The sequence below is a fragment of the Lagenorhynchus albirostris genome, chromosome 3, assembly GCF_949774975.1.
Source record: "Lagenorhynchus albirostris chromosome 3, mLagAlb1.1, whole genome shotgun sequence".
Taxonomy (NCBI): Eukaryota; Metazoa; Chordata; class Mammalia; order Artiodactyla; family Delphinidae; genus Lagenorhynchus; species Lagenorhynchus albirostris.
The window spans coordinates 90033059-90045245 of NC_083097.1; positions in this window are offsets into that span (position 1 = coordinate 90033059).

Here is a 12187-nt window from a genome sequence, read left to right on the forward strand (position 1 = left end):
AAATGTCCCTTTCTCTTCTTTGTTCGCACAGCTCCTGGGGTTCAGCTTTGGATTTGGCCCCTCCTTTGCATGTAGGTTGCCTGAGGGTGTCTGTTCTGCACTCAGACAGGATGGGGTTAAAGGAGCAGCTGATTAGGGGCTCTGGCTCACTCAGGCCGGGGGGAGGGAGGGGTACCGAATGCGGGGTAAGCCTGCAGTGGCAGAGGCCGGCATGACGTTGCAACAGTCTGAGGCATTCCGTATGTTCTCCCGGGGAAGCGGTCCCTGGATCAGGGGACCCTGGCCGGGGCAGGCTGCACAGACTCCCGGGAGGGGCGGTGTGGATAGTGACTTGTGCTTGCACACAGGCTTCTTGGTGGCGGCAGCAGCAGCCTTAGCGTCTAATGCCAGTCTCTGGGGTCCGCACTGATAGCCGTGGTTCGTGCCCGTCTCTGGAGCTCCTTTAAGCAGCGCTCTTAATCCTCTCTCCTTGCACACCACAAAACAAAGAGGCAAGAAAAGGTCTCTTGCTCGGCAGCTCCAGACTTTTTCCCGGACTCCCTCCTGGCTAGCTGTGGCGCACTAGCCCCTTCAGGCTTTGTTCGCGCCACCAACCCCAGTCCTCCCCCTGGGATCCGACCTAAGCCTGAGCCTCAGTTCCCAGCCCCCACCCACCCCAGCGGGTGAGCAGACAAGCCTTTTGGGCTGGTGAGTGCTGGTTGGCACTGATCCTCTGTGCAGGAATCTCTCCACTTTGCTCTCCGCACCCCTGTTGCTGTGCTCTCCTCCACGGCTCCGAAGCTTCCCCCCACCCCCCCGCCACCTGCAGTCTCCACCTGAGAAGGGCCTTCCTAGTGTGTGGAAAGTTTTCCTCCTTCACAGCTCCCTCCCAGAGGTGCAGGTCCCGTCCCTATTCTTTTGTCTCTGTTTTTTCTTTTGCCCTACCCTGGTACATGGGGAGTTTCTTGCCTTTTGGGAGGTCTGAGGTCTTCTGCCAGCGTTCAGTAGGTGTTCTGTAGGAGTTGTTCCACATGTAGATGTATTTCTGATGTATTTGTGGGGAGGAAGGTGATCTTCACATCTTACTCTTCCACTGTCTTGAAGGTCTCCCCCCCAGTGGCATGTTTTTAATAAAACCATCAGTGCTCTTGCAAAGTAAGGTGGTGCTAAGAATTACGTGTGTTATATTGATGTAGAATTGTTACAGACATAAGAATAGGAGCTTGGAAAGCTGAGTTAAAATCCTAGACTTGCCTTTTGAATTTTGGGGCCTTATATCTAGCTGCAACTATTACCAAAACGCTTTTTGAAAACTGATTTTCTCCAAGGTTCAAACACTATCTAGTTGACAAATACAATGACATGGACTCAAGGAATAGGGAACTAGCCTCCATTTGCCTGAACTGAATAACTCTGCAAGGACACAGAAATGGCACAACCAAAACTTTTCTCACTGGCTACACCTCCATTTCCCAGGCATAATTTACTCTTATCAAACCATCATAATCATAACTGTAAAGTGGAATGAGTAGAGAGTAGCATCTTACTATATACACTCTTGAATGATTACTAAAAACAATCATGATTTCACATACATTTCATGAATTGTCAAATTTTTTAAGAACTTTAACTTTTCAATTCTTTTGAGAGCTCATCTAAAGCTGCACTATCAATTCAACTTTATATACTTCCATTTTTACTTCTGTATTGTTAGTGTATATTCATAAATGGCATTATATGTTTGGACAGAGAAAGCCTCAGAATTGTATCATAGTATAGGCTGCAGAACGCCAAGAGCTGGGGCCCTGTGTAATATTCCTGATTGTCACTATTTTGCCAAATCTCTGAGGGACCGTAGTGTGGTGCTTAAGAGCCCACAGACCCTCATCTTTTACTTAAGTGACATTTTGGCACATTACTTAACCTCTAAAAGTCTCTGTTTCCTCATGATTCAACAGAAATTATTGTACCTACATTATAGTTTAGTTGTATTGAATGAACTAATGAATATCTCATGTTTAACTTGGTGAATTTCAAGTGTTCAGTTTTCTCATCTGTAAAATGAGAGCATTAGATTATTAATTCTAAGATCTCTTCTAGGAGTAACATCTAATGAGCTATTTTATTCCTCTTGTCATCTCCCTATTCTCATGAGCAAGGGCTCTGTGTTGGCTCCAAGGGTTGTAACTGGTTTTCAAGTTTTTCTTCAAGGAACTTCAAACATTTATTATTTGGTAATTAAAGAATAACGGTTTTAGTTTTCTTTTCACCCTCCTCCCTCAACCAGGTATGGGGAATGACTGACAGCTGTTTAACTTAATTGAAAGACAATTTCTGAGTATTATATTTCTCTTTCTTTGACTTTTGGCTGAAGTGGGCCTACCGGGAAGCTACCTATAATCAGTCTTCCTGAGAATTTAGCACTTGTTCAACTTTAATTTTCCAATGAAATAAAGCTATGAATGTCCTTAAAAAGAAACTTGAAACTAAATGGTCAAAGCATCACTGGATTTCTAATAGGATGACTATGTATTTTAAAAGTTACACTGGCGGGCTTCCCTGGCGGGCTTCCCTGGTGGCGCAGTGGTTGAGAGTCCACCTGCCGATGCAGGTACACGGGTTCGTGCCCCGGTCCGGGAATATCCCACATGCCGCGGAGCGGCTGTGCCCGTGAGCCATGGCCGCTGAGCCTGCGCGTCCAGAGGCTGTGCTCTGCAACGGGAGGGGCCACAACAGTGAGAGGCCCGCATACCACAAAAAAAAAAAAGTTACACTGGCGATTCTAAAATGTTTTACCTCCATCTTGTTCATTAATACATAAAAGAGGCTCTGCCTTTTCCAAAATAGCGTTGACTTGGGAAATTTCACTGGAAAGTTGGATACCACAATGATCTTCCAACTAAAAAATGCTTTGGAAATGCATTTCTTTTTATTTTTGGCTTTGCTGCAATGAAGCAGGAATAAAAAAATAACAAGGCACTAGGTATTATGTAAATAGGTCCCTTAGCTAGAATGATTGGAGGAAAAAGTAAGCTCGAATAACATTAAAGCCAAATTATCCTTGAAATCTATGTCACTATGAAAAATGCATGTAGCTCAAAAGTAACCAAATCATCAACAAAATTTGCAAAACTATATAAATATATGAATTTTTGTTATAGAAGATGATAATTTAAAATGACTTTTGCTCTAAGTTTCCAAACACATACTTCATGTCAGAGAAAATGGCTAGAATTAGTAAAAGGAGCCTTACAAACACTGTTAAGTCTCAAGTGGCCAGCCTAAGGCTGAGAAGCACAGTGTGGGCTGAATTTATTACTAGCTATGTCTTTTCTACATAGGCATTGGCAGAGCAGGTTTTCATAACTTCCTATCATTTTTTGCTTTTATCCCACGGGGAACATGGTAAATATCATTGATTAATCACATAAAAAACAAACAGGGGTGCCCTTGTTCATGTTGCCACTTCAGCAAATGGAGATGTAAGGAGGGATAAAGAGGCTTTGTGAGACCCATGGTGATTTTAATTGAGAGTCACTGGCTGACCAAAAGTGAGAGCTTTTGTGACCAATTGTGTGAGTAGTGGACAAAATTTGGAAGCAACCTGAAAGAAATTGCTAAGAAATTAACCTTGAAATGGGGAAGTCAAGTTTAATTAAAGTATAGAACCTTTGTTCTTAGCCAGGAGCAATTTTGTCCCTGGGGTACTTTTGGTTTTCAGGACTCATAGGGGACAAGGGATGGGGCTGCTATTGGTGTCTAGTAGTTACAGACCAGAGGTGCTGCCAAACAGCTTTTAATGCACAAAATGCCCCACCCCCATAGTAAATAACTCTCCAGCCCCAAATATTAAAAGCATTACTGTGATAAAACCCTGCTATAGACCCTTGTGGTATGAACTAAATGGGATGAATATGATGGTATATGGGAAAGAAAGAACTGTACTTACTAATTAAGGAGTTTTAAGCAATACAATAATTTATAGATGATACACTAACTTTCTTTGGATTTTTCTGAATTGAAGTATAGTTGATTTACAATACTGTGTTAGTTTCAGGTATACAGCAAAGTGATTCAGTTTTATATCTATCTACATATATATATATACATATATACACATATATTTTTTAGATTATTTTCCCTTATAGCTTACTGCAAGGTATTGAATATAGTTCCCAGGGCTATACAGTAAATCCTTGTTGCTTAAGTATTTTATGTATAGTAGTTTGTATCTGTTATTCCCATACTCCTAATTTATCCCTCCCCTTTCCCTTTCCCCTTTGGTAACCATAGTTTGTTTTCTATGTCTGTGAGTCTGTTTCTGTTTTGTATATTGACTCATTTGTATTATTTTTTATTTTATTTTTACTGGAGTATAGTTGACTTACAATGTTGTGTTAGTTTCAGGTGTACAGTAAAGTGAATCAGTTATATATATATCCACTTTTTTTTAGATTCCTTTCCCATATAGGTCATTACAGAACACTGAGTAGAGTTCCTGTGCTATACAGTAGGTCTTTATTAGTTATTTATTTTGTATATAGTAGTGTGTATATGTCAATCCAAATCTCCCAATTTTTCGCCCTCCCCTTTTCCCCCCAGTAACCATAAGTTTGTTTTCTACATCTGTGACTCTATTTGTTTTGTAAATAGGTTCATTTGTGTCATTTTCTTTTTAGATTCCACATATAAGTGATATCATACGATATTTGTCTTTCTCTGTCTGACTTACTTCACTCAGTATGACAATCTCTAGGTCCATCCATGTTGCTGCAAATGGCATTTTTCATTCTTTTTTATGGCTGAGTAATATTCCATTGTATATATATATACCGCATCTTCTTTATCCACTCTTCTGTTGGTGGACATTTAGTTTGCTTCCATGTCTTGGCTATTGTAAATAGTTCTGTAATGAATATTGGGGTGCGTGTATCTTTTCAAATTACGGTTTTCTCCAGATATATGCCCAGGAGTGGGATGGCTGGATCATATGGTAACTCTGTTTTTAGTTTTTTAAGGAACCTCCATACTGTTCTCCATAGTGGTTGTACCAAGTTACATTACCACCAACAGTGTAGGAGGGTTCTCTTTTCTCCACACCCTCTCCAGCATTTATTGTTTGTAGACTTTTTGATGATAGCCATTCTTATTGGTGGGAGGTGATATCTCATTGTAGTTTTGATTTGCATTTTTCTAATAATTAGCAATGTTGAGCATCTTTTCATGTGCCTCTTGGCCAACTGTATGTCTTCTTTGGGGAAATGTCTAGCTAGGTCTTCTGCTCATTTTTTGATTGGGTTGTTAGGTTTTTTGGATATTGAGCTGTATGAGATGTTTGTATGTATTGGAAAGTAAGCCCTTGTAGGTCGCATCATTTGCAAATATTTTCTCCCAGTCTTTAGGTTGTCTTTTCATTTTGTTTATTGTTTCCTTTGCTTTGCAAAAGCTGTTAAGTTTAATTAGGTCCCATTTGTTTATTTCTGCTTTTATTTCTTTTGCCATGGGAGACTGATCTAAGAAAATATTGCTATGATTTATGTCCAAGAATGTTTTGCCTATCTTGTCTTCTAGGAGTTTTTATGGTGTCATGTCTTAAATTTAGGACTTTAAACCATTTTGCATTTATTTTTGTATGTGGTATGAGGGAGTGTTCTAATTTTACTGATTTACATGTAGCTGTCCAGCTTTCTCAACAGCACTTGTTGAAGAAACTGTCTTTTCTCCATTTGTATATTCTTGCCTCCTATGTCATAGATTAATTGACCATAGGGGTGAGTGGGTTTATTTCTGGGCTCTCTATTCTATTTCATTGGTGTGTATGTATGTGTGTGTGTGTGTGTGTGTGTGTGTGTGTGTATATATATATCTTATATCTATATAAATGTGTGTGTATATATATATGGTTTTGTGCCAGTACCAGACTGTTTTGATTACTGTAGCTTTGTAGTATAGTCTGAAGTCTTTAAGGATTATGCATCTAGCTTTGTTCTTTTTCCTTAGGATTGCTTTGGCAATTCTGGGTCTTTTGTGATTCCATATAATTTTAGGATTATTTGTTCTTGTTCTGCGAAAGATGTCATGGGTATTTTGATAGGGATTGCATTAAATTTGTAGACTGCTTTGGGTAGCAAACAATATTAATTCTTCCCATCCAAGAGCATGGAATATCCTTCAATTTCTTTGAATCATGTTTATTTTCCTTAATGGATGTTTTATAGTTTTCAGCATATAGGTCTTTCACCTCCTGGGTTAAGATTAATCCTAGGTATTTTTTCTTTTCTTTTCTTTTTTTTTTTTTTTTGCGGTACGTGGGCCTCTCACTGCTGTGGCCTCTCCTGTTGTGGAGCACAGGCTCCGGACGTGCAGGCTCAGCAGCCATGGCTCATGGGCCCAGCCGCTCTGCAGTATGTGGGATCTTTCCAGACCAGGGCACGAACCCATGTCCCCTGCATCAGCAGGCGGACTCTCAACCACTGCAACACCAGGGAAGCCCAATCCTAGGTATTTTTAAATGTGATTTTAAATAGGATTGTTTTTTAAAATTTCTTTCTGATATTTCATTGTTAACGTAAAGAAATGCAACAGATTTCTGTATATTCATCTTGTATCCTGCTACCTTGCTGAATTCATTTATTAGTTCTAATACCTTTTATGTGAAGACTTTAGGGTTCTCTGTATAGAGTAACAGGTCATCTGCAAATAGTGACAGTTTTACATCTTTCCTTCCAATTTGGATACTTGTTATTTCTCTTTTCTGATTGTTGTTGCTAGAACTTCCAATACTATGTTGAATAGAAGTGGTAAGAGTGGGCATCTTTATCTTGTTCATGAATTTAGTGGGAAGGATTTCAGCTATTCACTGTTGAGTATTATGTTGGCTGTGTGTTTGTCATAAAAGGTTTTTATTATGTTGAAATATGTTCCCTCTACTCCCATTTTGGTGAGAATTTTTATCATGAATGGATGTTGAATTTTGTCAAATGCTTTTTCTGCATCTCTTGATTATGAGATTTTTTATCTTTCATTTTGTTAATGTGTTGTATCACACTGATTGATTTGTGTACATTGAACCATCCTTGTGACCCTGAAATGAATCCAACTTAATCACGGTTAATGATATATTGTTGGATTCAGTTTGCTTATATTTTGTTGAAAATTTTGCATCTATATTCATCAAAGATGTTGGCTTGTAATTTTCTTTTTTGTACTGTATTTTTCTGGTTTTGGTATTAAGGTGATGGTGGCTTCACAGAATGACTTTGGGAGTGTTCCTTTTTCTTCAATCTTTTGGAATAGTTTGAGAAGGATAGGTATAAATTACTCTTTGTATGTTTGGTAGAATTCCCCAGTGAAGCCATACAGTCCTGGATTATGTTTGCAGAAATAAAAAATTTATTACAGATTCTATTTCACTTCTAATGATCAGTCTGTTTAAATTATCTATTTCTTCTTGACTCAATTTTGGCAGGCTGTATGTTTCTAGAAACTTGTCCATTTCTTTTAGGTTGTCCAATTGGGTGGTGTGTAAGTGTTCATAGTATTCTCTGAGGATTTTTTGTATTTCTCTGGTGTCAGTTGTTATTTCTCCTTTCATTTCTTAATTTATTTATTGGGTCCTCTCTCTTTTCTTCTTGGTGAGCCTGGCTAGAGCTTTACCAATTTTGTTTATATTTTCAAAAACCAGCTCTTGGTTTTATTGATCTCTTCTATTTTTTTGATCTCTTATTTATTTCCTCTCTGATCTTCATTATTTTCTTCCTTCTGTTGAATTTGGTTTTCGTTTGCTCTTCTTTTTCTCATTCTTTTAGGTGGTAGGTTAAATTGTTAATTTGAGATTTTTCTTATTTTTTCTTAATTTATATTAAGCACATTTATTTTTAATGGAAGTATAGTAGATTTACAATGTGTTAATTTCAGGTGTACAGCAAAGTGATTCAGTTTTTTATACACACATATATTCTTTTTCAGATTCTTTTCCTTTATAGGTTATTAAAAAATTTTGAGTATAGTCCCCTGTGCTATACAGTAGGTCCTTGTTGATTATCTATTTTATATATAGTAGTAATTTCTTCTTTTTGTTTTTCCTTTTGTGCTTTGATGGTTTTCTTTTGTACTATGCTTGAGTTCTTTTTGGTTTGTGTGAATCTGTTGTATATTTTTGATTTGTGGTTACCCTGGATCTCAAGTATGTCAAGCCTTAACTATATCTGCTTGCTTTAAACTGATAGTCACACAAGTTCAAACACATTGTAAAAGCTCTACATTTTTATACTCCCCTCCCCCACATTTTGTGATTTTTTGATGTCCCATTTTACATCTTCATGCTTATTCTTTTGTTAATTGTAGTTATAAATGCTTTTACAATTTTTGATTATTCTTAGATCTTTTTATTGGCCGATTTAAGTCATCTTTAATCCTTTCCTATTGTGATTTTCCCTTTCCTATAGATTCTTGCTTCTTTTCTATTTAGAGAAGAACTTTCAGTATTTGTCTTAGGGTAGGTTTGGTATTGCTGAATTACTTTGGTTTTTGCTTTTTCTCAGCAGTTCTTTATCTCTCCTTCTATTCTAAATGATAATCTTGCTGGGTAGAGTATCCTAGTTTGCAAGTTTTTCCCTTTCAGGACTTTGAATATATCTTACCACTCCCTTCTAGCCTGCAAATTTTTCTGCAGAGAAATCAGCTGATAGCCTTATGGGGGGTTGCTTGTAACTGACTCTGTTTTTCTCTTGCTGCCTTTAAAATCATCTCTTTAACTTTTGCCATTTTAATTGCGATATATCTTGGTGTGGGTCTGTTTGGGTTCATCTTGTTTGGGACCCTCTGTGCTTCCTGTACCTGGATATCTGTTTCCTTTCTTTAGGTGTCAGACTTTCAGCCATAATGTCTTCAAATACATTTTCGATCCCCTTTTCTCTCTCTTCTCCTTCTGGAATCGCTATTATGTGTAGGTTGGCATGTTTTATATTATCCCTTAGATCATGTATGTTGTTTTTTTTTCATTTTTCTTCCTGTCTGCTGTTGTGATTAGGTGATTTCCATTATTCTGTCTTCCAGATCACTTATTCTTTCTTCTGTGTCATTTAGTCTGCTATTCATTGCTTCTAGATTGGTTTTTATCTCAGCAATTGAATTGTCTAATTTTGAATGGTTCTTCTTTATAGTTTCTAGTTCCTTGTTACAGTGATCTGCATTTCTATCAATAATCTTAATTCCTTTAGCATTTTTAGTGCCTCCTTTTTGAATTCAGGGTCTAGTAGATTGGTGAGGTCAGTTTCATTATTTGTTCTTTCAGGGGATTTCTCTTGTTCTTTTAATGGGGAGTAGTTCCTCTGCTTTTTCACTTGACTTCAGTTTCTCTGTCTCTATGAATTTAGGAGAAACATTTATCTACTGTGGTCTCAAAGGGATGGTTTATGTGGGAGCATCCCTGTGTAGATTGTGTGAGTCCAGTATTTTTGGTTTGAAGGCTGGTTTTTGTATGGATTCCAGCTACGTCTTTCCTCAGTGTGCTGGCCATTATCCCCTTCATAGGGGATGTGGTTGGTGTTGGGTGTCCAGATCTGGCACTGAAAGTGGGGTAGGGCCTTCTCTGCTCCATGCCTGTTACTGCCCTGTTATGGGTGAGGTCTGCTCCCCAGTTATTGAAGTAGAAGCACTAAGGGTCCAGTCAGGCTCTGTTGCCCTTGAGAGCATACCGTGCCATGCACTGAAACACGAGGCCTATACAGTCACAGTGAACATTTATGCTGCCTTTGCAGGTGTCCACAGTTCCACCCAGAAGCAGCCCAAGGTTGCATCCCTCTCTCCATTGTGTTTATCCCAGACCTAGTGCTAGGCTGTGGCTACAGGAATTGAGGTGGCTGTGCTGCTGTTTGGGACCTGGGCTTGCTCTGTGGCAGACCTCTCCCAGAATCTGTCCACCCCAGATTTGGCTCCAAGCTTCAGTGTGGAGTGGGCAGAGCTGGAGTGCTCCCACTGGGGAACAAACAGCTGCATACTCCTGCCCATGGCCTGTCCATGCAAGACTCAGCACCCAGAAGCTGTGTTTCTGTGGCATCCCCTAGTGCATGTGCCAGCAGTGTCTGCTGTGACTCACCCCTTGCTGTGTGTGCACTGACAGTGGTCTCCATGCTTCCCTGAGGACTATACCCCAAGCCCTCCAGTCTGTCTCCATGCACCTAGATTGAGTCTTCTCCCTGGGCCTGTCTGCCTGAGATTCAGAGCTTAGCTGCTTCGTGTACTTTTGTGCCACCAGTGCACATGCTGACAATGTCTACCCCATTCAATCAGCTTCCCCCATGTGTGTGCTGAATATGGTCTCCACAGCTTGGCCAGGATCATACCCCTGGCACCCCAGTCTGACTCTGCGCAGCTAGACTGATTCTCTGCCCTGATCTTGTGCCAGGCTACAGAGTGGAGCAAGTGGGACTGGGGTTTTGCCCCTTTGGATTGGGAAGTGTGGCAAGGCACCAGTCTCTCTCTGCCCTGCATGTGCATACTCCTTGAGAATAGTCTAGGCTTCTCCAGCCCCTCTATCTGTCCCAGCGGATTTCCCTTCAGGTAAAGATGCTCCCCAGGTTGAGGGTCTACCTGTGTGGACCTTCTCTCCCTTACAGATCCCTCCCAGGGGCACCAGTCTCGTCCTGATCCCTTTTTATTTTTTTTCTGTTCTACCTGGTTTCATGGAGATGTGTCTTGCATCTTTGGTTGTACAGCAGTTCTTCTGCCAGTTTCCAGGTGTTGTTCTGTGAGAATTGTTCCACATGTAGATGTATTTTTTATGTGTTTGTGGGTAGAGGTGAGCCCCACATCCTCCTACTCCAACCTCCTGATTCCTGTCCCTTTTGGATTTTTTTGATAATTTAAAAAAAAATTAGAACAGTCATTTAAAATCAACTAGTAGGCAGTTACAGTCATATGTCCCAGAAAGGATTTTTACAGGTAAGAGAAGAAGAATCAATTACTTGAATTGTAATTGCTAAACATTACCATAGAGTTTCTGAAATTGTTGCTGTGAGTTACTTTTTAAATTACCTATTACCTCTACATACCCCTTTCTCTCAAACACCCACTCACTAATGTCAAAATTATTTGTTTTGGATATTTTCTTCCCTAAACTTTTTTTTTGTCATGCTCCACAAACCTTGTAAATCTTTTGATTTTCCTTTTTTAAATGCACTTAAAGAAATGCTTATTTTTATGTTTCTGTTACTCAGAATTTATTATTTGTCTTTTCTCTCTCCTCCCCTAATATATGTCTTTTAATTTCTAATACCCTAGTGAAACTAGCTAAAATTCCTATAAATATTTCATTCTCAATAAGGTAATAGGTTTATGAAGTAGTCTGTGTGATAAAGAAATTGTTTTGGTGGTTGCTAAGAGAAATCCTTTAGAGAATTTATAATAAATGAATGTAGAAAAACCTAGACTTGTTCTTTTAAAATAAAAGTCAGCAAAGAGCATAGAGTAGCATAGAAATAAGGTTTAGATAGAAAGAAATTCTGACCTGAGATAGGTTAACACTTCTGAATAGTAGACTCACTTAACGATGAATAAGAGTTGTAGGAGCTGTAAAGGGTAAATAGACATGGAGTACCTTTCTCATTCTCCTCCTTCTTTCTCACTTAAAGTGGGAAGACTAGAAAAATAAATGACTAAGGCTGAACAACATGAGAGGAGATGAAAAATATCCATCTGGTGTCCAACCCACCCTGAGACTCATAGAACCCTTTGTTAATGTTGAGGCAGAAATAATATTAAGAGTAAATTACAAAGAGTACCAGTTGAATTTGTGTTAAAGTAAGTACTTACTGGAAGAATTAAGGGTTAGTTAAAAAGATAAAATGTAGTAAAAGTTTTGTTTTAAGCCATTTACATTAACTTAAAAGGGAAAGCTTACAGAAAAAGCAGAAAAGAGGACCAAAAAATGCAGTAGAAAAGAAGGAATAATTTTATTGCTTGGCCTAATAGATTCTAGGCATTGAGCTACACACTTTTCCAGTTATTTAACTAGTGTCCTTCAGCTCCAAACCCACCCTTCTTCTCTCTGCTCTGTGATGTTGGGGACAGGCACACTCCAGGAAGAGTTGTAGGATGGTGAAGAAGAAGGAGCTTGACTCCTCTTGTTGTCTTGCTCTTGGCACCCTGGTTTCAGACAGTTTGTTCCAGTGTCCTTTTTTTTTTCTGTGCTCTCAAAACTACCTAC